This window comes from Meriones unguiculatus, chromosome 14 (assembly GCF_030254825.1).
Source record: "Meriones unguiculatus strain TT.TT164.6M chromosome 14, Bangor_MerUng_6.1, whole genome shotgun sequence".
Lineage (NCBI taxonomy): Eukaryota > Metazoa > Chordata > Mammalia > Rodentia > Muridae > Meriones > Meriones unguiculatus.
In genome coordinates, this window is record NC_083361.1 from 50,592,421 (window position 1) to 50,617,386 (window position 24,966).

Sequence of the window (24,966 nt, forward strand, 5' to 3'; positions counted from 1 at the left end):
ACCAAGATGAAAAACTCAAGTGACAAAACATGCTGTAGAGGTTGTGGAGAAAGGGGAACCCTCCTCCATTGCTGTGGGAATGTAAACTGGTACAACCTCTTTGGAAGTCAATCTGGTGCTTACTCAGACAATTAGGAATAATGCTTCCTCAAGACCCAGCTATACCACTGCTAGCTATATACCCAAAACTTATTCAAGTATACAACAAGGACATTTGCTCAACCATGTTTGTAGCAGCTTTATTTGTAATAGCCAGAACCTGGAAACAACCAATATGTCCATCAACGGGGAATGGATACAGAAATTGTGGTATTTTTACACAATGAAATACTACTCAGCAATCAAAAACGAGGAAGTCATGAAATTTGCAGGCAAATGGTGGGATCTAGAAAGATCATTCTGAGTGAAGTATCCCAGAAGGAGAAAGACAAACATGGTATATACTTGCTTATATAGAGCTACAAAATATGATAAAAACAATGAAGTCTATACACGTAAAGAAGATAAAGAAGAAAGCAGACACAGGATAAGAAGATCCATCCTCACTTAGAAAGACAAATGGGATGTGCATTGGACATATGACAGGAGTCTATCGCAGAAGGAATCTGTAAAACTCTATGTAGCAGAGTTTCAAAACAGACACTAAGACTCATAACCAAACCTTTGGCAGAAGGGGATTAAGTATGAAGTAGAAAGAATAGAAGCTCCACGAGGACATAGGGTTTCTTTCCAAAAATGTCTTTCCAACCAAGGATCATGTATGGATATAATCCAGAACCTTTGCTCGGACGAAGGTCGTGGTAGCTCAGTAACCAACTGGTTTCCCATAGTAAGGGGAACAGGGACTATTTCTGACAGGAACTCAATGGCAGGCTCTTTGACCTCCCCTCCCCCCAAGGGAGGAGCAGTCCTGCTAGGCCACAGAGGAGGACTTTGCAGCCTGTCCTGAAGACACCTGATAAAACAGGATCAGATGAAAGGGGAGGAGGTCCCCCCCAATCCGTTGACTTGGAAAGGGGGAGGGAGGAAATGAGGGAGGGAGGGTGGGATTGGGAGGGAATAAGAGAGCAGGATACATCTGGGATACAGAGTTAATAAAATGTAAATAATAATAATAATAATAAGTAACTTCGGGAAAAATACTTATCAAGAGCAAAAGAAAAATATCTAACAAATTCCATTGCTGAACATGAAAATGTCTCCTTCAAAATCACTGGTAGGAGAGTCCTATAAGGAAGTCACCATAACAGCCATGTAAAACAATATAGTTTGCTGCCAACTTTCTTGGTTGCCTCCCAGATCTTGAAGTAGGATCCTATTTTTGAATAGCTCTTTGAACGTATGATTTGGGATTTGGAGAATTTAAAGTAAAATGACTTAGAATTCTGCTATTGACCACTGCCTCTCATTAAATCCAAATATGTCATGCAAGCTTCAAATAGAAGCAATAGCATTGCTAGCCAGACGTAAAGCCTGTTAACCACAATGACAACCATTTCAAGATATCCTTAATAATGCACTAATGACACTTATTTTGTGGCTGTGACAATGTACTTCTAATTCAATATGAGGCCAACATAGTAGATGATAATTCTTGAATGGCACTGGAAACCTAGCCAGATAACTATGGCTGGAGTGGTTGTGGATTAGAGAGATTAGAACTGACCAGTGTGTGTTCCTAATGCAGTATATTTCCCAACTACACTCGTAAAATTCTATGCATAGTAAGTGTACATCTATTCAATGAAGCTTTTTTATTCAGTAGATGCAGCCAAATAAACTTACTGGTAATAATTTCCATCTGACACATCATCGACATAACTCTTACACCACAGCTCAGAAAATGTTAAAAAGGTCGAAGAAAGTTTTAAGAAAAATATGACCAAATATGTATATGATGAGATAGGTCCTCTTATATTTGGCATAGATTTTGGGCAATCACGACTTAATATATTACATGTACAAGACCTGCACCATGATAGCACCATTAGAAGATAGGGGCAAATCTCAAAATGTTCCACGCATAGATGAAAAACTACAGATAATATTTGACTGCAAAGAGCAGCAGAATCTGGGACTTTGTACAGATGTTCATTTAGGTGTCATCCACCCAAAGAGCATCAGACCCGTCCGATACCTTTTTCTCAGAGGCGGGACCTGGGGCATCAACCCGCATGCAATCAGACATGCTCTTCTCTGGGTCCAAAGCAGCTGACCCTGAGTGCAGTGCTTAGCCTCGCATCCTGAGCGTATCATTTTAGCTTTTTATGGTATCCATCCATGCTTGGGGAGAATGTCCTGCTTCAATGGCTGTAAAGGCCTGAATGATCATGGCTGCATCACACTGTTGTGAGACTCTAATCTTGCATATATACCACAGGCAAACCAAGGAGACCAACACCAGAAGGCCTGCTAATACTCCCATGCCCGCCCATTCCTTCAGATGATTCATGGCTGCAGCAAAGTCCCAGTTTATTTCTAATATCAGAGATCAGACATCTACTCTTGCCTGATGCGTCTAAAACAAAAAAGGGGGAACTGTAGAGAGCTGCCTAATGCTATGCCTTAAAGATGGAGCTGGTTTCTGCCTTCCACCTTCCCGATGGTGAGTGCTCTCTGTCACGAACAATTCCACATTTGGCTAAGGCTGAGGATCTGGCTTGCTTCCATGTATGTGGACCTATCTGCATTGCCCACGTGGCACGCCTGGGTTGGCTACCCAGAGGCTATTTAAGCTGTGGGCTGGCTTTCCCCGGGGTCCGAGGATTGTTCAATGTTCCTGAATAAACTGCATTGAAAAAAAAAAAGAGCAGCAGAATCATTAGTCTGTATGGATGTGCTTCATGACAGCTGAGGCATGTGACCAAACTCAAGTGGGCAACCCTAAAACATATATGCTTATGAACAATTCTAAGGTGACTAATGGGTTATATTAGTATCTCTCTCTTACACACACACACACATTAAAATGTAAGTATCATGAGTTTGACAATGTGTGGCATGTGCACAGAATCAATTTGAGGGGACTAAATTGGGATTGAAGTGGTGGAGATGCTTTACTTACATTTAAAATAAAATAAATGCATAGTAAATTTATTTGTGTTACTTTATGTATCTTCTTAAACTTCCTGGTAAACCATACATGGTTTTTGTGTCTTAAAGTTTTGTCTGCTTTCCTGTTTGTTTGAGGGTATTGGGTACCCTGGAATTATAATTACAGAAAGGTGTAAGATGCTATGTGGGGGTGGGACCTGGAAAGGATCATCCTGAGTGAGTTGTCCCAGAAGCAAAAAGACACACATGGTATATACTCACTCATATAGACATACAACATAGGACAAACCCACTAAAACCTGTGCATTTAAAGAAACTAAGCAAGAGAGAGGACTCTAACTAAAATGTCCAATCCCCATCAGGAAAGGCAAAGAGGATAGACATCAGAAGAAAAAGAAAACAGGAAACAACCTAGGAACCTACCACAGAGGGCCTCTGAAAGCCTCTGCCCTACAGACTATCAAAGCAGATGCTGAGTCTGATGGGCAACTGTTGGGCAGAGTGAATTGAATTTTATGTAAGAACTGGGAAATAGTAAGAGCTGGAGAGGACAGGGTCTCCACAAGGAGAGCAACAGAACATGAAAATTTGAATACAGGGAACTTCCCAGAAACTCATACTCCAACTAAGGACTATTCATGGAGATAACCCAGAACCCCTGCACAGATGTAGCCCATGGCAGTTCAGAGTCCAATTGGGTTACATAGTAATGTGAAGAGGGACTGCCTCTGACATACTCTGATTGGCCTGCTCTTTGATCACCTCCCCCTGGGGGGGAGCAGCCTTACCAGGCCATAGTAGAGGACAATGCAGCCACTTTTGATGTGAACTGATGGACTAAGATCAGAAAGGAGAGGAGAACCCCCCCATCAGTGGACTTAGGGAGTGGCATGCATGCAGAGGGAGGAGATTGGGAGGGGAGGAGGGAGGGGCTTATGGGGGATGTAGAATGAATAAAGTGTAATTGATGAAAAATTAAAAAAAAGGGAAAAAATAATTTAAGAACCTGAAATGTCTCTCAAAAGTGGAGGAAAACATGGAGTTAGTCAATTTACATATTTACATGGAGCACGTCTCGCCCCTGGGGGCAATGGTCTCCTGAACCTACTCAGACCTCAGACACCACCACTGCTAGTTCTAGAACTGATGCAGGATGATCCAATGAGGGGGTTAAGGCTTCTCATAATATTTCATATAAGCCCATACCTGTTTGTTTATATCCCCCATTTTTATTCATTATTAGCCAGATAGAGCCAAGTAATTGTGGTAATGATACTTGCTTTATTGCCCAATGCTGGAATGCTAGTGAATTTAGGTATGCCCTGGTTACTCGCATGCCTCGCTGGGTGCCTGTGCCCATTGATGCCCCTCATGCTATGACTCTCTTCAGACAGAAAAGGGATCTTGGAACTACAGCCGCCATTGTTACTGCCATCTCATTGGCGGCTGTTGGAGCTACCACCGTGGCATTAGCCATGAGGCATACTGTGCAGACTGCTCAGACCCTGAATAATCTTTTAGCCCATGTAGCTCATGCCTTAGATGTACAAAAAGGAATTAATGCTCAACTAAAAGGAGGCTTGATGGTGTTCAATCAGAGGATTGACCTCGTACAGGAGCAAATTGATACCCTATGGCAAATCACTCAACTTGGCTGTCAATGAAAGTATGCTGGACTTTGTGTCACTAGCATACAATATGAGAATTTTTCCTGTGCTGCAAATCTGTCTAAACAATTGTCTAGCTATATTTTAGGTAATTGGACTGGAGAATTCGATACTACGATGGAGCAGCTGAGAGTGGCCATTGTCACGGTAAATTCTGGTAAATTCTACCAGAGTGGACGCAGGACTAGCCACAGGATTATCATCATGGATTGCTGCAGCCATGAATCATCTGAAGGAATGGGCGGGCATGGGAGTGTTAGCAGGCCTTCTGGTGTTGGTCTCCTTGGTTTGCCTGTAGTATATATGCAAGATTAGAGACTCACAACAGGGTAATGCAGCCATGACCATTCAGGCCTTTACAGCCATTGAAGTAGGACAGTCTCCCCAAGCATGGGAGCTAAAATGTTAAGCTCAGGATGCGAGGCTAAGCACTGCACTCAGGGTCAGCCACTTTCGACCCAGAGAAGAGCAAGTCTGATTGCATGCGGGTTGATGCCCCAGGTCCCGCCTCTGAGAAAAAGGTATCAGACGGGTCTGATGCTCTTTGGGTGGATGACACCTAAGTGAACATCAGTACAAAGTCCCAATTTATTTCTAATATAAGAGATCAGACCTCTACTCTTGCCTGATGCATCTAAAACAAAAAGGGAGAACTGTAGAGAGCTGCGTAATGCCGCACCTTAAAGATGGAGCTGGTTTCCACCTTCCACCTTCCCGATGGTGAGTGCTCTCTGTCACAAACAACTCCACATTTGGCTAAGGCTGAGGATCTGGCTTGCTTCCATGTATATGGACCTATCTGCATTGTCCACGTGGCACGCTGCGGTTGGCTACCCAGAGGCTACTTAAACTGTGGGCTGGCTTTCCCCAGGGTCAGATGATTGTTCAAGGTTCCTGAATAAACTGCATTGAAAAAAAAAAGATGCTATGTGGGTACTGGAAATTGAATCTGGGTTTTCTGGAAGAGCAACCAGTGCTCATAATCACTAGCCATCTATCCAGACCAACAGTAATTTTAATTTTGAGTATTTGCTAGTAGTAGACAGAGAAATATGTGGCATTATTTTTTCTGCTTTATCTGCTTTACTTTTTATCATGGAAACAATTGTAGTCACAGTCACAGGACCTTTGCTCTTTGAATGTTGTATTTTATGCTTACTTCCTGTCACAGAGTATGGGAACAACGTGAGATAAGGTGGTCTTCTGAGGACATTTTGAAAAAAGTCGTCACAATGGAAAAGGACCAGGAGGGGACAGGAGCCACACAAGGAGACTAACAAAGCCAAAATAGTAGAGCCGGTGGGGAGGATAGCAGAGACTGATGCATCATGATGCATTACCCAAAGACTACATATATAGAGAGAGAAAAGACCTAGACCCCTTGCTCAGATGTAGGCCACAGACAGCTCAGTCTCCATGTGGGTTCCCTAGTAAGGCGAGAAGAGACAGTCTGTGACATGAACTAGGTTTCCTGCTCTTTGATCACTTCTCCCTGGTGGGGCAACCTAGCCAACCCATGCATTCAGGCAGTCCTTATGTGTCCTGTTAGGCTAGGGTTAGACAGTAGGGAAGAAGGACTTTTCCTATTAGTGGATTAGGGAAAACGAATAGGTGAGGGAGAAGGAGGGGATGGGACCCAGAGGAGATGAGGGAGGGAGCTACAACTGGGATACAAAGTGAATAAATTATTATTATTATTATTATTATTATTAAAAGTATAAAAGGAAAATATGAAAAATATATCGCATTTCTCAATGCAGCTTCCATGTGAATTCAAACAGCAGATGACTATTTAATGTATATATGAAAGTTACCTGGTCCTGTATAAAACTGATCACAATGGTTTACTCGGCATAGGAAATTTTTAGCTGATGCATTGACACCTGCCAGATCACAGGTTCCTGCCATCCTTATAGTTTGGAAATACTATGTTGAGGGTTGTCCTGTTACTATGCATTTTAATGTTTTAATCTTATTCGCAAGAATAGAGGTAAGGTGGGACAGAGCCTAAGGTGGAAAAGTAGGGGAGGAAAGCAGAGAAATGAAACTAAATATTACACATCACTCTTAATGAGGAGAATCAAGGAATTAGGAGGATAATCTGCCCGGCCTCTCAGAAAAGTACAGTCTGACTTCAGATACCCATTTTTAAATCTGCTCTGGTTTTCCTGTCACTGCAGGACTGAATGGTTGTATCTACAACTGATGAACCTACCTGTTGCTTATAGGACATCTGAAATCCTTCCTTTATCCAAGTATAATGACATAGAAGAGTTCCTAAACTTTACTTGCCTATGTAAGATACACTGTGTATGTGTTTGTGTGTATGTGTGTGTATGAGAGAAAGAAAGAAAGATATAGAGAACCAGGAGCCAGGGAATATGTGTCATCTTGACCCTTTATTCTCACATTAATAATCTGTAAACAAATAATCAATGATTCAATAATTTACCTCATTTACCTGAATTCTACTAATACTAGAATTCTCAACTTATGTCATAGCAACTGGAAAATGAAAACAAAAGTGTAAATGCTCAGTGCCTGATAGGCCAGAAAACCGTGCAAGCAGCATGGGCAAAAAAGAAAAAAAAATATTTTCTAATGTATAGATTTTTTAAAATGGTGTGAAGAAGGGCCCATGTATAGAGTGGGTATCAGAAAGGGCTCAAATGTAATATGTCAGACAGTAGAGCCAAACACACTCTGTTTTGATGCACCAGTTTTCCTCTCTCACAGGTCAGAGTTTACTTCCTATACTGAACCCATGGTAAAGACACAGGTCCCCAACGAGGCTATCCAGACAGTGATCATGAGGCTTCAGGGTAGCATGATGTCTTTTCTTTTTTTTCCTCAGATCTATAAGGAATCAAATGACTAGTTTCTAGTATCTCTGTGTTTCCTCAACAAATACTTAAAACCCCTCAGGGATGAAAGTGCCCAACAATTTTCATGTCCTCTTGAATTTCACAACCTGTCTACCTTGATATCAAAGCAAACTTGCTCTGATACATTTTTAGTACATCAAAAACTTCAAGACTACTCAGGCTGAAGAAACAAAGGATTGTCTTTCCTTTGTCAGCACATAGCCTAGCCATGATCTATTCACAGCACATGTGCCAGGAACTGAGTGCAGGATAAAAAGCAATTAAGCAGAAGGGTAACTGTCCACATTGACAATTACCAGTTGTTTCAAGGGTGAAATGTGCCTTTTGTTACTCAACCCACGAAGAGTACTGCTTCTGTGCTCTCCATTTCAAGGTACATGGCTTCTCCCTGAATTTATCTGGGAAGACATCTCCAAATAAACATACAAGATCAAAGCTCACAACTCCATGGGAGTGCAATCCTTTTATTCTATTTACTTCTGCAGGAGGTTAAAACTGAATGAGAGTTCCGGCTGTACTAGTCACAGTGGTCGTGGTCCCCTCACTCAGAAGCAACCTTAAGAATGCTGGTCAGTCATTGTCCCACCCAAGTATTTCCCCACATTTGCCATTCAGGTATATTAGCTTGAATAGAGGTCTTCTAACATGCTGGATTAGAATCCCAAATAAAGATAATGATGGCGTTTGTTCGTCTGGATAAAACCAGGGATTATTTTATGGAAATAACAAAAGACTGACCCTTGCAGAAAGACAAATAAAGAGTCTTTTATAATATTAGTTAGAAGTGGATGGCCCAAATCTAAGATTCTGCAAAGTGATCTTTGGATTAGATGTTTCTAAAGGCCCCTTGGTCCTCTCATTTACATTATTGCTCTGTTTAGACATAAGCCCCTGGTCTTCATTTCTCCCAGGAATGTCTCTTAGGATAAAGAAGTCTCCTTTACTCTGTTATTGCTGGAATAACTATAACAATTAGTATAATATTGTGAATGAAAATAACAATTGTTAGTGGCAAATAACAAATTTGCCACTAACAATTGAGTGGCAAATTCTACCAAGGAAGGGGAGGGTATGTGGAGTTCCTCTTACATAGTGAGGAATATTTATAATTGATACATGTAGACAAAAGAGCTTCACATTTTAGAGGGACAACTTTTGTATAATATCAATGTCCCAGTGAATGAGCTAAGACTCACATGCATATTAGGAGCAATAATTGGAGTGGGAAAGAAAGAAAGAAAGAGAGAGAGAGAGAGAGAGAGAGAGAGAGAGAGAGAGAGAGAGAAAGAAAGAAAGAAAGAAAGAAAGAAAGAAAGAAAGAAAGAAAGATTGAACTGATGTTTAAGGGAATAATTTGGATTATGTCTTCAAGATTCATTGGAGTGAGCTACTGATAAAGAATTATGAAATTCTTATGCTCTTAACAAAAGTAGGACAAAATTTCTATCCATCTAAATGTGAAAAAATTATAATTTGGAAAAGACAGTAGAGGTATATCATTATGACACACATTTAAAAATTCTGTTATTCTAGATAATTTTGTTTAATATCCACTGAAAATTTGTGAAAATTGTGCTGGACAATCTACCAAAACTACTAGAAAAATCGCAATGTTTGCTAATTTCAATAATTTTCCATAGTGTCATCAATTTTATAGATTTTTTTATAGATGATATCCACTAAGACATACTATCTTCTGAATTACATCATGATTACACATGGATATTTACCATGTTACTTTGCTTTCAAATTCACATGGCAATTACTCACAGTCTTTCTTTTCAGTAAGGCAGATGTGGATCACGCAGAAGATGAGATCTAACCTTAAGTATCAGCAGGATATGATCACCTTCCAGGCACATGTTCTTCAGTTGCTCTTCCAGGTCATTCAAAATGAATTCACTGATTAATGAATAACATATTTTTAAAACTAATACAAATAATTGGGTAAATATACATATAAAATAATATTTTACAAATATTTCTGTAAGATTATTTTGATCACAAAACTTGTCCTTGTCAGCTGACAAAGACAGAAATGCATGGTTCAGTTGGCATATGAATAAAATGGAAGAAAAACAAAAAGTGGCTATGAGGAGAATAAGGTTAAGGATAGATCTATGCATTCTAGCATTTGTAGTAATTCCGGAATTTCTTTGGGGTTTAATGAACTGCTGGTATACCCAAAATAATTAACTTAATTTCAGTCAGAAATTAAATCTAACAAAATTAATATTAACAACAATATAGGAAGACAGATGATACAGATTATAATCTCAGAACACATTTTCACACTTGTGCACAAACCTGCACAATATACAACATTATGCATGCATAGGAACATACAAATTTATTGCTCACACACAGCAAAACCAACAAAAAGTAAATTTAAAAGAAATTGGAGAAATGGTGAAGTTCTGACTGAATTTGTTTTGTTTCTCATGGGAAGAAACATGTCAAGGCACCCAAAACCTCAGACTCATGAGATTTAAAAATCCTTCCAAAATTGAGGTTCTAAAAGATGGCAAAGATTTATACTGGTAGAAGTTTGCAAGTTGACAGTTTATGTACAAATGCTCACACACAGCTTCCTCCTCCCAAGTTAATTGCAGCTTGAGATTGTTTCCCTATAGAGACCTACCTTTCAGGTTAATTAAAACTGGCTCTTTGTTCATATTTATACCATAAACTGCCTCTTTGTTTAACTGTGTACAACTGCGTCTGTGATACAGGTCTATAAACTAAACACACTAAGGTTACTTCCATAGTTTGTCTTCTTTATGAGAGCAAGCACAGTTTACCCTATACCATGTTTATTTCCCTATACTTGACTTTGTGCATCCCCTTGTAACTCAACTATATAAGTGCAGAGCAGGGAGGAAAAGGACTATACACTAAAGGCAATATGATCTAAATATATAAGGAGCATGTTTGTTCAAACTATTTTGCCCTTTGGAATCTTGCTGTGGGATTAAAGCCAGAACACTGGTGATGTTATATTGCAAGTCCTCTGTATGAATTCCTATGACAGAGGAAACTCTTAACCTATTTTATTCACAATTTTCCTAGGATTACTAAGTATTCCTCTCATTATCCTACTTATAAACACTAACAATATCAACAACCACATAGTAACAAAAAAGAAAAGAATATCATTAACAGAAAGAAAATGAAAATGCATAATATGGACACCTCATTTCACTAGAGTAACAGATTTACAAATCACCCAGTTGATGACTGATACTTTCCAAAATATGTAGAATCCACTGTTAAGTTAGGAGAATGTCTTTTTGTTTGTTTGTTTGTTTTGTTTACTGTTGTTTTATTTTTAATTTTTTAAAATTTAATTTATATACTTATTTATTATAATTTATTCACTTTGTATTCTAGCTACAGCCCCTCCCTTGTCTCCTCCCAGTCCCTCCCACCCTCCCTCATCTCCCCTTATGCTCTTTACCTAGTCCCCTAACAGAGGAGGACCTCCTCCCCTTCTATCTGACCATAGCTTTTCAGGTCTTATCAAGGCTGGCTGCATCATCTTCTTCTGTGGCCTGTCTGGCAAGGCTGCACCTCCTAGGAGGACATGATCAAAGTGCTGGCCACTAAGTTCATGTCAGAGAGAGCCCCTGTACCCCTTACTAGAAACCCACTTGGAAACCGAGTAGCTTATGTGCTTCCATTGAACAGGTGGTCTAGATCCTTCCTAGCATGGTCCTTAGTTGGAATATCAATCTCTGTAGCCCCACCCTCCTGTGCCCAGGTATTTTGGCTCTGTTGTTCTTGTGGAGTTCCTATCCCCTCCAGGTCTTTGTATCTCCCTCTTCTTCCATAAGGATTCCAGCACTTTGCCCAAAGTTAGGTTATGAGTTTCAGTATCTTCTTCAATACACTGGGGTGGGGGGGCTCCTGTCCTGTTCCTTGTCTTCTCCTACTTCTGCTGTTTATCTTGCCTAATAGATTTGGTATAATAGATTTACATGCGATTTTAAAATTATTTCATGTTGTTCTACTATATTGCTGATTTCAAACTCATAATTCGGTGCTACATAAAAGGTTTTGCCTAGACCTTGAAACAATGTGATCTGATTCCGAAGATATTCTAAATTGGGATATATTAATTTTAAAGACACTCATTTGTTTACCATGCTAAAACCTGGTCATTATCCTATATCTTCATTCTCTAAATGGCTTAAAAAAATCACTGCCTTCATGATTGAAGTGTTGGAACAAGATAGAAGAAGGAGAGTAGAAAGAAATAAGATTGGATATCACTCCTGGATAGAGTAGGAGCTGGAGGACAGAAGGCCTGCAGAGAAAAAAGAAATGGGAATACCTCTACAACAAACTGCAGATTTAAATCATAATAGGCCCCTGTGAGGACATAAGGAAGGTTTTAGCTAATACTTCTAGTAGCAGGGGCCATGGAGACTGAAGAGGACACCCTTTATCTAGGCAAGTCTCCAAGTAGATGCAAGAGGTCACCAACCCAGCCATAAAAACCTCAATGCAAAACTTACCTACCTATAAGACCTATGGTGGCAAAAAGTAGTACAAATAGAGCAGAGATTGAGGGAATGTCCAACCAATGCAGGGCAAAACCCTAAGAACCACCCCATGGAAGAAAGCCAGCCCCTATCACTATTAAGGATACTCTGATATGCTTGCAGACAGGATCCTACCAGAGTTGTTTTCTTTTGTTTTTTTTTTTTTAGATATATTTTAATTTTTATTAGTTATAGTTTATTCACTTTGTATCCCACCTGTAGCTCCCACTCTTTTCCCCTCCCAGTCTCACTTTCCCTCCCTCTTCTCCATCCATGTCCCTCCCCCATTCCACTGATAGGGAAGGTCCTCCTCCCCTTCCATCTGGTTCTAGTCTATCAGGTCTCATCAGGAGTGGTTGCATTTTCTTCCTCTGTGGCCTGGTAAGGTTGATACCCCTAATAAGGAGGTGATCAAAGAGCAGGCAAATGAGTTCATGTCAGAGACAGTCCCTGTTCAGAGTTGTCTTCTTAGAGGCTCTACCCAGCAACAGTTCAAAACAGAAACTGAGAGTCACAGCCAAACATTGGGAGAATCATAGGGAGTCTACTGGAAAGGAGCAGGGAAAGATAATTGGACCTAGAGGTGACAAAAGCTCCACAGAAAACCATCAGAGCAAACCAACCAGAGCCCAGAGGGGTCAGTGGTGTCTGAAGCAACAATCAAGGACACTGTATGTGCTGGACCTAGGTCCTCTAGTTCCTAGTAGCCAATGGGCATCTTAGGCTTCATATGGGCTCACCAGTTAGGGGAAAGGAGAATACCTCTGACATGGTCTTGCCTTTTGATAATTTCTCTCTGATGAGACTGTCTTACCAGGCCACATGGGAGGAAAACAAACTCAGTCTTCATGTGAATAGATGAGCTAGGGTGTTATGGTATAGGAGCTTCACTATTCTGAGAAATAGGGGAAGGAGGATGCGGATCTCGGAAAAAAATGATGGAGGGGTCTATGGCTGAGATGTAAATTTAATTAATTTATAAAAATGAAAAAAATGTTCAGCTTTGTTTTCTCAATATGGTAATCAATGTTCCTAACCTATAATATATCTCTAAATTTTTATAAGCTGTAGACTTTTTATAAACAAAGTCATACAGGAAACTGTTATACTCTCTTTATAGGATGTGCTTATGATTTTAAGTCTCCAAAATAACAGATGAAACATAAAATCCTAGTTTTAATGCAGATCTACTTGAGATAGATATGGTCCTCAAACACTTATCTTCAAAACATGGCATAAATGTAGATCATAGCATTCTATTTTATGTATACAAGGTGTAGTTTAGCAAAGATAATTATATACAGATATAGATTGTTTAACTCAAGTATGCTAGCCTTCAAAACTGTCAGATATCTGCTGAATATGGCATTTACCATGTTTAAGCTTATTGTGTCATACAGAGAGTTCCAAATGCTGGCAGTAGTTCTCCAAGGTCTCTGAAAGGATATGGACACAAAAACAGATTACTTTAACTTAGGATTGTGGCAGGCTAACCACTGGGAAAGACTTCCCCACCTGACTTGCTAAGACACAGCCTAAACTGTGTGCCAACTGGATACCTGCAGACTTATTGTCTCACATTGCAGAAATCAAAGTGAAGTCAATTTCTTACATGTTCTTCTTCCACACATACAAAAAGACTTATCTTCTGCACCTGACGACCAGATTATTTCCCTACATTGCCATGGAGACCTTAGACAACTGTCTAGGTAATAGACTATGGACTGACAAGTCATATCTGTCATTTTGATAAATAAAAAATTTATGCTTCTCAGGTCTCTGAATATGTTAATTGCTAAGACCAGGCCTTATGCCTCACTGCTAGAGGTGATACTGTCAGGTCTAGACAGAGTCTACTTTGCTACCAGACTCAAAAATCAGGTCTCAGATGTAACCTTTTACCACTCCATTGGCTAAAGGACAATGAATGCTCATAGCAGTCTTACCTATATCTCATGGTAAATTTTACAAGGCCTAGGGACATAGAAGTTTAAGTTATGATGATCTAAGAAAAAGTTTGAGGGTCTAATAAAGTGCTTTAAAGTTGGTAAATTCATGTTATAAATGTTTGTGAGTTTAAGAAGATGTTTCAAGGTTAGTAAATAAAGGCTATAAAGAAAAGCTTCTAAGAAAGTGTTTTAGGGTTTAAGAATGATTTTTTATAAGGTTGTTAAAAGCATGTTTTGAAGGTTGGAAAGTCTAAGGTTCTTTAAATAACCCTAAATAGATAAAAATGCTTCATATTTCTTCCTGTTGCTATGCTACTGTTGTACAATCTCAAGCTTTGACATTTATGACTGAGCTCTGATTTATTAATCTAACTCTGATAAAAACATTTCACTATATGATCCACTATCATGGTTCTAAGCTCAAGATTTTAAATTTCTTTTTCTTTGTCTTTTAAATATAGATTTATAAGTTGTTTCTCATTGTGCTAAATTGATACTTCCAGTCTTCTGGATAGAGGGAAGAAGTACCTCTTTCATGATTTGTATTCGTGCTAAAAAATCAAGATCAAGTGAGCTTTTGCCTTTCTGCTCCACAGGAGGTTTTTGTCCTACCTGGGGATACACATGTTACTGTTTCACAGATGTTAGAAAGATCCATGAGATTTCTGCTTTCCTAAGCTCACCTCAAAGAATGTTCATGCTTTTAACCAAAATTTTCCCTAAGCCTCTGCTAAGGTTTATTTCTACTGCTATTTTCTACAATGTGTATTTCACTACAGATTACAATGGTGATGTTAACATGTCTAAAGCTTATGTTTTTATAAACTTAAGAAGGATTCTTGTAAGCTATAGAAAATCCACCCAAATCCATATCTCAGGTCAAACAGAATCCAGATAATTATTGCCAATTAACAGCTTCAGTTTACCACCAATTGCCTATCTCAGAGGGTGGGATTCCTCACTTTTTCCTTGGTTTTGGGACTCCCCTTTTCTGGCTACACAATTACTACATGCTTGCACCCAACACCAGATAACTGGTCAGCCTTCACTTCCTCTTGGCATCAATGTTTCCTTACTACTCTCACCAACCTATATTCCAACCCTTTATCTACTACTTTCTCCCTTGGGTGAATTTTTTCCTCTACCAGTACTGTTAATCTCTCTCCCTCTTTATGTTTACAAAATCCTAGCTAGGTAAACCATGTATGCTACAACTGTACCCTTGGTCTCTGACCAATGCTGACTAACTGTTGGAACAGACTGTATGAATTTACTAAGTCAAATCTTGACTTTGAGATGGCTTGAAGAGGTCACTGACTCCTACCAGCCCAATGAGAACAATCCATTCATCTGTTCCTCTAGGCTCCCAACTGGGTTGTCTTCTGGAGAATTTTAGAGCACCCTCCTTAAGGGATTCCAAGTTTACATGCCTTTACAACCAAACTTTGCCTCAATATCTCTTAGATCTCAGATCGAAAAAAAAATCCGTGAAAACTTTGACAATGTGGAAATGCTTAGATTAAAATAAGAAGCCATCAAGCAAAAAAAAAAAAAAAAAAAAAAAAAGGGACCTTTTTTAATTATTACTGCCAGCAATTCCATAAATGGAGGTTATCTATGTTCAAGGTTTTTCTCTTCTTAGCTTGAAACCTTCTCTCTCTGATCACTCTCCTGAAAGTTTCAAATCTACACCTGGATAAATTTCACCCAAGACAGTGCCAAAGCTGCTTCCCACAGGTGTTCTAGTCTAAATTCATAGACTGCATCAACCTGGACCTTCACTTTTCCTCCCAGCCACAGATGTTCTGGGGTTTCTTTAGATTAATAATTGCCTTATTTACCTTGAGCTGTGCAGATATTTCACTTCCACTGCCTCAAAACCTCACCATTCATCTCCCAGCCCCATCCAATTCCATCCACCTTAATACTCCTCATCTGTCTATCTTTCATCCATAATCCCAAGATACTTGCTTGTATTCTTCATCTGAGCCTTTTCACATTATTGGAGTCTTTTCTCCCAGCCCACATGGTTTCTTCTCCATGTTAAGCCATCATGGTGTCTTTCTTTTTCCTCTCTTCCTGACCATCTCTATCTCCTGTGATTCTTCTGTTCTGGAAGCCTGGGCACCTTAACCACACCTACCCCATTCAGCTCTGACCAGGTATAAACTGTTTAATCAACCAATCAAGTAGGTCTTAGACAGGTTTACAAAACAAAGATAGATATAATCAGATCTTGAAGGCCCATAGCATGCATCAGATTATGTCTATATTGAAAAATGGTTATCAAAATCATGGATCAAAAGAATTATGAGGAACTTGCAATTAGTATGATAATATTTCAGATATCATCTTGAATATTATAGTGCATTCTTTTAGAATATTGCCTTTCATATTGTTCTGTGTATATTTACATATATATATGTAAATATACACAGAACTATATATATATATATATATATATATATATATATATATATTCGAGGGCCAAGAGATACAGTAGGTATTTAATTGTCTCCAGAGCTTTGTCTAGCCACTCACAAATTACAACATTGTGGACTAATGTCTTAGCACATAAAAAAAGCATTCCAAAGCTAAGTTTTCTGTTTTTGCTCAATGCAGAGCAATCCTCTTTTTAAAATTAAATTATATATTATAAATTCCAAAGGCAAATGCAATCAAAAGCCTTAGACCTCAGATAAATTAGAAAATACATAAATAAATCATGTGATGATAAATGTTTATGGGAAGAAGAAATCAAGGTATCATAGCTGCGTTATTATATGCAAAGTAGAGGAAAGTTGTGAGCCACTATGTGGTTGCTGGGAATTGAATTCGGGTCCTGAATTCAGGACCTCTGAAGAGCAGCCAGTTCTCTTAACCATCTCTCCAGCCCACTGTAATTTTCTTAAGTAACTCTACAAGGTATACCAGCTGTCCATCATCCATCCAACTACCCATCAACCCATCAATCCATTGATTCATCCACCCATCCAGTCATCTACCCACCCCACCACCCAACCATCTACCTATTCATCCACACATCCATCCATCTACCCATCCACTCTCTCCCATTCATCCATCCAGCCAGCCAGCCATCCAGTCAGCCACCCACCACAGATGTTCTTACAGATCCTGGATAGCAACAAAACAGCCTTCTTTTCCCCAGAGTTGGCCAAAATTTCAGCCTTTTGGTCTCTCTATTGCTGCCACAGTGTCAGCAGGAAATAGCCAAAGATGATTGATTACTTTGCCTTTTATCTGTTTATTATCAACAAAAGGCTGGGATGGTGTGCTTCAGACATGGGGTAAAATGTTCCAGCATTCTTCAGTCCTTGCCTGCTGCACAGGATGATTGACATAGCCTAGCCATCTACCCTGAACTTTCCAGCAAAGGGGATTCCCCTTTTTATTCACCATATAATTTAAATATTTGGGTGCTCCTACTTTTTTTCTTCTCTCTCTTATCCTTTTATATGGCAGCCAAGAGCTGCTTCCAATGAACCTACATTTATATACTTTAATGTGCCTTGCATTAGTAGTTGAAAAATATTCCAAAGTCTTCAATCTTGGTTCATCACTGCTCCCTAGTTTCTCATTAAAAAAATAATTAAAGAAAAGGTAAGAAGGTTATGTAGCTGTGCAGGCAATTCAACTGGTATAACCTCAGGGCCCTTTAAGGGTCTTGACAACATCCTACATCATCACCTGTGTCCTATGTCATCACCTGGGTCAGATACTCATTTGCCAGTCCCACCCATTCCTCTCTGCTTCTGTTTCTCTCCTTTTCCTCCCTTCTGACTTTCTCTTTTGGGCCACCCCTCCCCAAGCTCCTCTTTCTCTTCTATGCTCTCACACTGTCTTTGTCGCTATAGCTTGCCACACTGATGGCACACTCAGGCCCTAAGTCCTCTCCGTTTTCCTCCCCCCAAATAAATCTCTTCTTATCATATATGTTGAGTGCCACACTCTACAGATGTAGAATGAAGCGGTTTAATGTACAGGGGTTGGAAGTGAGGAGAAAAAGACACGGAGAGACAGTGGGAGAGTGTAGAAGAAAAAGAGGAGCATGGTGGGGGACTCCCAAGAGAGAAAGTCAGAGAAGAGGGAAGGGAAGAGAAACCAAAGCAGAGCGAGTGGGTAAGAGTGGCATATGGACACTGAACTGCCATGGGCTACATCTGTGAAGGGGTTCTAGGTTACCTAGTGATGGGAACAGGGACTGCCTTTGACATAATCTGATTGGCCTGCTCTTTGATCACCTCCCCCTGAGGGGGGAGCAGCCTTACCAGGCCACAGAAGAGGACAATGCAGCCACTTTTGATGAGAACTGATAGACTAAGATCAGAAAGGAGAAGAGAACCTACCCTATCAGTGGACTTGGGGAGGGGTATGCATGCAGAAAGGGGAGGGAGGCTGGGATCGGGAGGAGAAGAGGGAGGGGCTTATGGGGGGATACAAAATGAATAAAGTATAATTAATAAAAAGTAAAAATATAAAAGAGTAGCATATGGGTTATATCTGGAGCACCTAGCCCAGGTGATGCCATAGGATACAGATGGTGACATAGGACATTGTCAGGACCCTAAAGGTCTCTGAGAGCTGACTAGTTGAATTGCTTGCAAAACTACATAACAGTGACCCTAGCTAAGACTTCTAGCAATGGAGGATATGGAGCCTGAACAAGCCATCTCTTGTAACCAGGCATGATTTCCAGTGGAGGAATTGGGACAAATACAGCCATAAACCTTAGACTCACAATTTGTCCTGACTTCAGGATGAGCAGGGGTAAAAGGTGGAACAAAATTTGAGGAAAGTTCAAACCAATGACTGTCCCAGCTTGACACACATGCCATGAGAGGGAGCCTACCCCAGACATTATTAATGATATTCTGCTATACCTATGAATAAGAACATAGCATAGCTCTCCCTCCTTACTGAGTGTTACACAAAAACAAGAAAATTTAAAGTGGGAAGGAGGAAAAAAATACATATCCTGAGCTCAGGCTCAAATGAACATTTGACAAAATATGCTAGCTATGTCTTGGGGCTGATCATGTCGCTATCTGCTTGGGTCTGTCCACAAGAATATACTAGTACCTTTCTGATTGTGGAGCTGGGCTGCCACTGATTCGTTGTGATCTTCTTGTTTCAGTCTTGTTTAAGTTGCACAAGTACTATGATGTTATTCTTGAATTATGAAAGTATATATTTATGTCTATTAGAGTCTTTTAGAGTTCCCTACTAAAAGCTAGTTGATTTAAAAAAAGAAGTGCTGCTTTCAAGACCTGCTCCAAATATAAGCAATTAACATAGAGTATCTCACAGTGACGTAATTATAAAAAATAATTAAGAAGTATATATTTTAAAAGAAAACCACAAAATATATGTATAGTCTCAAGAATTCTGTGCATGTTTACCAGTTTCTACATGTGTTTGTACACATGTATGCATGTGTATCTCTTTCTCAGGTACAACTTATAGGAATAAAATATTTTATCCAATATTAATATGCAAATATTGTCTGTTTGGAAAATTCTACTTAATTCCCTACACTAGAATTGCTCCCCAATCATCACCATCATGAGTCTATCTAAACTTCAAATAATTTCTCCAACTTTAATTGCAACTGAGTTTATTTAAGACACCTGTGTGTACATGATATAGGACCATCTACTAAACATGGGTAGCCTACATGGGCAGGCATCCCTGAATAAAATCTGACTCTCCTCCTTTATTAGTTCATGGAATGACAATAGCCACTCTGACAAAGGTTAAGATTAATAAATCTTGCTTTTTGCCACACTGGGATGTTGGCTGGCTGTCTGGATTTTAAAAAAATTATGAAGCCTTGAGCTCTCTGCTGCCATCTCGCCTGGTGCTTGCAGCCTAGCTAAAAAAGCAGTAACACTTATTGTGGACAAATCTTTTCTCCAACATCTCAGGCTGAGCTGGAGATCTGTCCCTGATCTCCATTGGTTCCCTGTTCCACCCTTCTTGGCCTGGAGACCAGCATTCCTGGGAGAGGGGAACATTTGGCCCATTGCTTCCCCCTTTTCTGCCTGGAAGCCAGATCTTCCCTCAGGAAAAGCACATATTTTAGCTGTGTGGCATCTGGACTACCTGGCTATTGGGGAGACATGAAACCACATGTAGTTCCTCAAAAAAATTGAGAATTGATCTAATAAAGACCCAGCTATACCAATCTTGGGAGTATACCCAAAAGACACTCCATCCTACAACAAGGAAACTTGATCAACTAACTATATTTCCTGTGGCCATTCTCAAAAGCCCCAAATAATACTTACCTTGCTTGCGCCACAGGACTTATTACCTATATTATTAATAAGGACTTTATAGATAAAAAAGACTATTTTGTTGTTGTTGTTATTCTTCCCCGATTTTTTGTCCATGACCCCGATAATTTTTTATTTTTCTATGTTAATGGCATACCTATAAAAAAAAAGAGAGCCCCTAACTGCTGTTACCCTTACGGTACTTCTGGGTTTGAGTACCGCAGAAGCTAGAACTGGTATTGCCTCTATGGTCACCTCTCAACAACATTTCTCCCAGCTCCAATCGACTATTGACAAAGACTTGAGTGAGCTCCGAGAGGGAGTTCAAAATCTTAAAGATTCTGTCACTTCCCTTTCCGAAGTAGTTCTTCAAAACCGGCGGGGTCTTGACTTAGTTTTTCTAAAAGAGGGAGGCCTTTTTTGCCACCCTTAAAGAGGAATGCTGTTTTAATTCTGATAAGACTGGATTGGTACTAAACAGCTTAGATAAGGTCAAAAAGAGCCTAGAAGAACGCAAACAGGCTCGAGAACAACAAGAATCCTGGTATCAAAATTGGTTCGCCACCTCTCCGTGGCTTTCCACCCTCCTTCCCAGTCTCTTGGGCCCCCTCATGGGCCTATTCTTGCTCCTCTCTTTTGAACCTTGGGCCTTTAATCGTCTCACAAACTTTGTTAAGAACCAGGTAAGCTCCGCAATCAAGCCCATCGGAGTCCATTACCATCGCCTGGCTGGAGAAGAAGAATCCACTGTAGCGCTTCCACCTGATGCCCCAGCTTCCCACCCCCTCGATTTCTCCACCCTAATATCCCCTGGCCCAAGATGGAAGTTCTGGGGCCGCTCTCCCAACTAGATCTGGACCCTTTACGGTTCTCACAATTGGCTGACCAATTTCGTTAAAATTAATTCAAACATATTTAACAAATGTCTTGTAGCTCTTAACTCAGGGTTGGCCCTCATTCTTTCTGAGGAGAGTTAATGCGTTACAGTTTCACAAACTGTGCAGTCTGGTAAGTCAGTGACGGTTGTGTGCAAGTCAGTCTTCGCCCACCTAAGACAGGACAGCCTCGCAATAAGAGGAGGTTGCTCCAATGACGGGTAATGGCCAAGCATTGCCTTCCACCAGGCTCAGACCCCGTTTGTGCGCCTAATCATAATGAGGACTTATGCCCGCCATACTTGTTGATATACGCTGTCTATGGCCCTGGCACTCTGAGGGTTTTGTCCCATTGCACCAGAAGTGGCATAGACTGTCGACAATGGTGGTGACGTCCTGCTTTGGGGAACGCGGCCTCCAAAACTTGCTTCTGTGGATAACCCCGAGTAGGCTATACAAATTGGCTCTTCCAAAATGCCTTTTTTATGCTCATTGAGAATCCTAAAGGGTCCCCTCATTTTAAAGAGATAAAAAGGGAGGAGATGTTGGGAACTAAGCCCTGGGACCCTCCCTAAGAGCCTGGCCTGCCAGATAAGCACTGGAAGTCAGCAGGCCATAGTTTCTTACGACCCATTGTTCCCGAAACTGTTTGCTTTGGGACACATCCATGACCACAGATATTATCTTTGGGCCTTGTGACCTTTCACCCCACCTTCTTAGCCTTGGGGACCTCCCACCAAGGGCCTTGGTATTTTTCCACTACTATTTCCCTTTTCTCGCCCCTGTCCCCCGCCCTGCCAGAACGGTGCTTTAAAAGAAACACCAAAGCTCAATAAAGCTGACACTTGACCGGCAAAAAAAAAAAAAAAAAAAAAAATAGTAGAAACTTAACATAGATAGTTCCCTACCAAAAACATAATCAAAGATGCGGTAAACTTACAAAAAACTTCTCAGCTGTTTAAAAAATGAAATCAGGAAATTTTCAGTAAAATGAGTGCAACTAGGAAAAAACTACCTTAACTGAGGCAACCTGGACCCAGACAAACCAATACGGTAAGTACTCACTTATAAGTGGATATTAGCTGTTAAGTAAATGATAACCAGATTTACAATCCATAAATCTGGAGAGGATGGGTAAATAGGACTCTAGAGAAATGCATGAACCTCTCTACAAAGGGGAAATAGATTCTGTGGTTTGACTAGGTAAAACAGGAGTGGCAGGTAGCAAGTAGGGGGTGGGATGGGATGGAGGGAGAGAACATGGGCAGAAACAATTGGAAGAGGCATTTGGGTAATTTTGTGGAAACATAATTCAGTGGCAATTTCCTGGGATCCAAGAGGGTTGTCCTGGTAAAGGGCGATCCAGATTCTGAGCTGGCCATGTAGTATAGCCAGACAAGGCTCCCAGTGGCAGGACTTGGTTTCATTAGATTGAGTTGTTGACTGAGGGTATTCTCTGGAGATCTTCAAATAGCTCAGGCTAATTCTACGTCAGAGGGTTTCTCTATGCAAACTGACAATGGAGTCCCATTGACTTTACCAACATAAACACAGTTCCTTGAATGTGGAACTGATTAGCTGATGCTTGCATGGAGATTTCATCCTCACATTCTACACTCTTTTGTGCAGGAAAGTACTCTGCAGGCTACCAAAGAGAAACCTTGTCACCAACCCTGTCACAATGTGTCCTGCCTTCATGGTGTGCTAGGCAATGGTGGCAAAAAACTTTTGAGAGTGGCCTTACGGTTATTAATTCAACTAGAGCCTCACTCCACAGGAAAGAACCTAAGCATGGTACTGCTTGGATGGCCAGGAATCAGAAATGGGATAGCACAGAGACCTAGAGTAGAGTCAAACATAACTGGACAAAAAATAAAACAATAACATTATTCTTAATGCTATTCTGTTATAGATCAGTGCCTTGTACATTTATTATCAGATAGGTTTTAGCCAGCAGAAAATGAGAGTTGATGAAGAAACCCAGAGCTGACATTATGCGAAGAGGTAATCTAAACTGTAGGTCTCCATTAGTTTACTCTACGCAGAGTTCAGGGAAGTTCACAGAAGTAATAGCAGAGATATTGTAGAAGTCAGAGGAAATGGAGGTCATCAGGAGAATGTAGCCTAATGAATGAACTATGCAATGTGCACAAAGGCTGACATATAGATTGAAGTAGCAAGCATGGACTACAGGGGTCTGTACCAGGTCATCTGTGTATATGTTGTGCCTGGGAACTTAGGACTCTTAACCATAGGAGTGGATGTGTCCTTTACTCTTTTTTTCCACTCTTAGGAAAGTTTTCCTTGTGTTGAGTTGCCTTGTTCCAGCCTCGGTGTAAGGCATTTTTCCTTGTTTTACTGTATTTTACTTTATAGTGTTTGTTTTTTGTCTTTTGGAAGGCTGCTCTTTACTGAAAGGAGACAGAGGGAGAGAAAATCCAGGGCAGAGAGGAGAGCTGGGAGAAGTAGAGAGAGTAGAAACTATCATTTGATATATATAAATATATATATATCATGAAAAATACTCTTTTCAATAAAAAGCTTAAAAATAAATATATAAATATATATACATGTATGTATATGTAAAAATAAATATATATATACATGTATATTCAAATATGTATGTAGCAATTGATAAAAAAAATAGGACATGACTTTGAAAAGGAACAAAGAAAATAGATGGGATATATTGAGGGAAGAAAGGGCTAAATTTCTTAGAGTTTTGTTGCTGTGATTAGACACCATGACCACGTCATCTCTTATATGGAAAACATATGATTGGGGCTGTGTTAGAGGTTTAGTCCACTATTCTCATAGTGGGAAGAATGGCAGCATGCAGGCAGACATAGTGATGGAAAAGTAGCTTAGATTTCTACATCCAGGTTTTCAGGCATTGGAGAGAGAGAGAGAGAGAGAGAGAGAGAGAGAGAGAGAGAGAGAGAGAGAGAGAGAGAGAAGAGACTAGGCCTGTCTTGAGGATTTAAAACTTCAAAGTCTCCCCCCAATATCAATTCCTTTAATACTGCCAAACTTCCAATACATTCCCTAAGAACTTATGGACCACAATTAAATGTTAAATCTCAGAAAATAAAGGAAATAATGAGTAATGGAAAGAGGGACTGCCTCTGACATAATCTGATTGGCCTGCTCTTTGATCACCTCCCCCTGAGGGGGGAGCAGCCTTACCAGGCCACAGAAGATGACAATGCAGCCACTTCTGATGAGAACTGATAGACTAAGATCAGAAAGGAGAAGAGGAAGACCTCCCCTATCAGTGGACTGGGGAAGGGCATGCATGAAGAAGGGGGAGGGAGGGTGGGACTGGGAGGGGAGGAGGGAAGGGCTTATGGGGAGGATACAAAGTGAATAAAGTGTAATTAATAAAATAAAATAAAGAAATAAATATTTCAGCTCTAGATTACAAAAAAAAGTCATATAGCAGAGATGCAATGAATTTCTGCTCCTCCACTTAATACACCCAAAACAAACCTATATATTATTCCAATAAAGTTATGTCTAAGGCACCCATGAATTTTTTGAGCTAATTTCTATAGCATAGGTGATTGGTTACTTACTGTAGTACATATGTTTTTGCTTTTAACCAAAGCCTGCACCAGAATATATATATATATATATATATATATATATATATATATATATATATATATTACCCAGCAAAGATAACACTTTCTCATA

At 40.0% G+C, this 24,966-nt stretch overlaps 1 long non-coding RNA gene across 3 annotated transcripts in view; it reads right to left on the reverse strand.

Annotated features, from left to right (window-relative positions):
• The window catches only part of LOC132647211 (uncharacterized), a 363,873-nt gene that overhangs the window by 161,031 nt on the left and 177,876 nt on the right, over positions 1-24,966 (reverse strand). For all 3 annotated transcript variants that reach the window (XR_009585543.1, XR_009585544.1, XR_009585542.1), the window contains exon 10: positions 9,430-9,508. This is a non-coding gene — a long non-coding RNA (uncharacterized LOC132647211). The remainder of the gene's footprint in view (positions 1-9,429; positions 9,509-24,966) is intronic.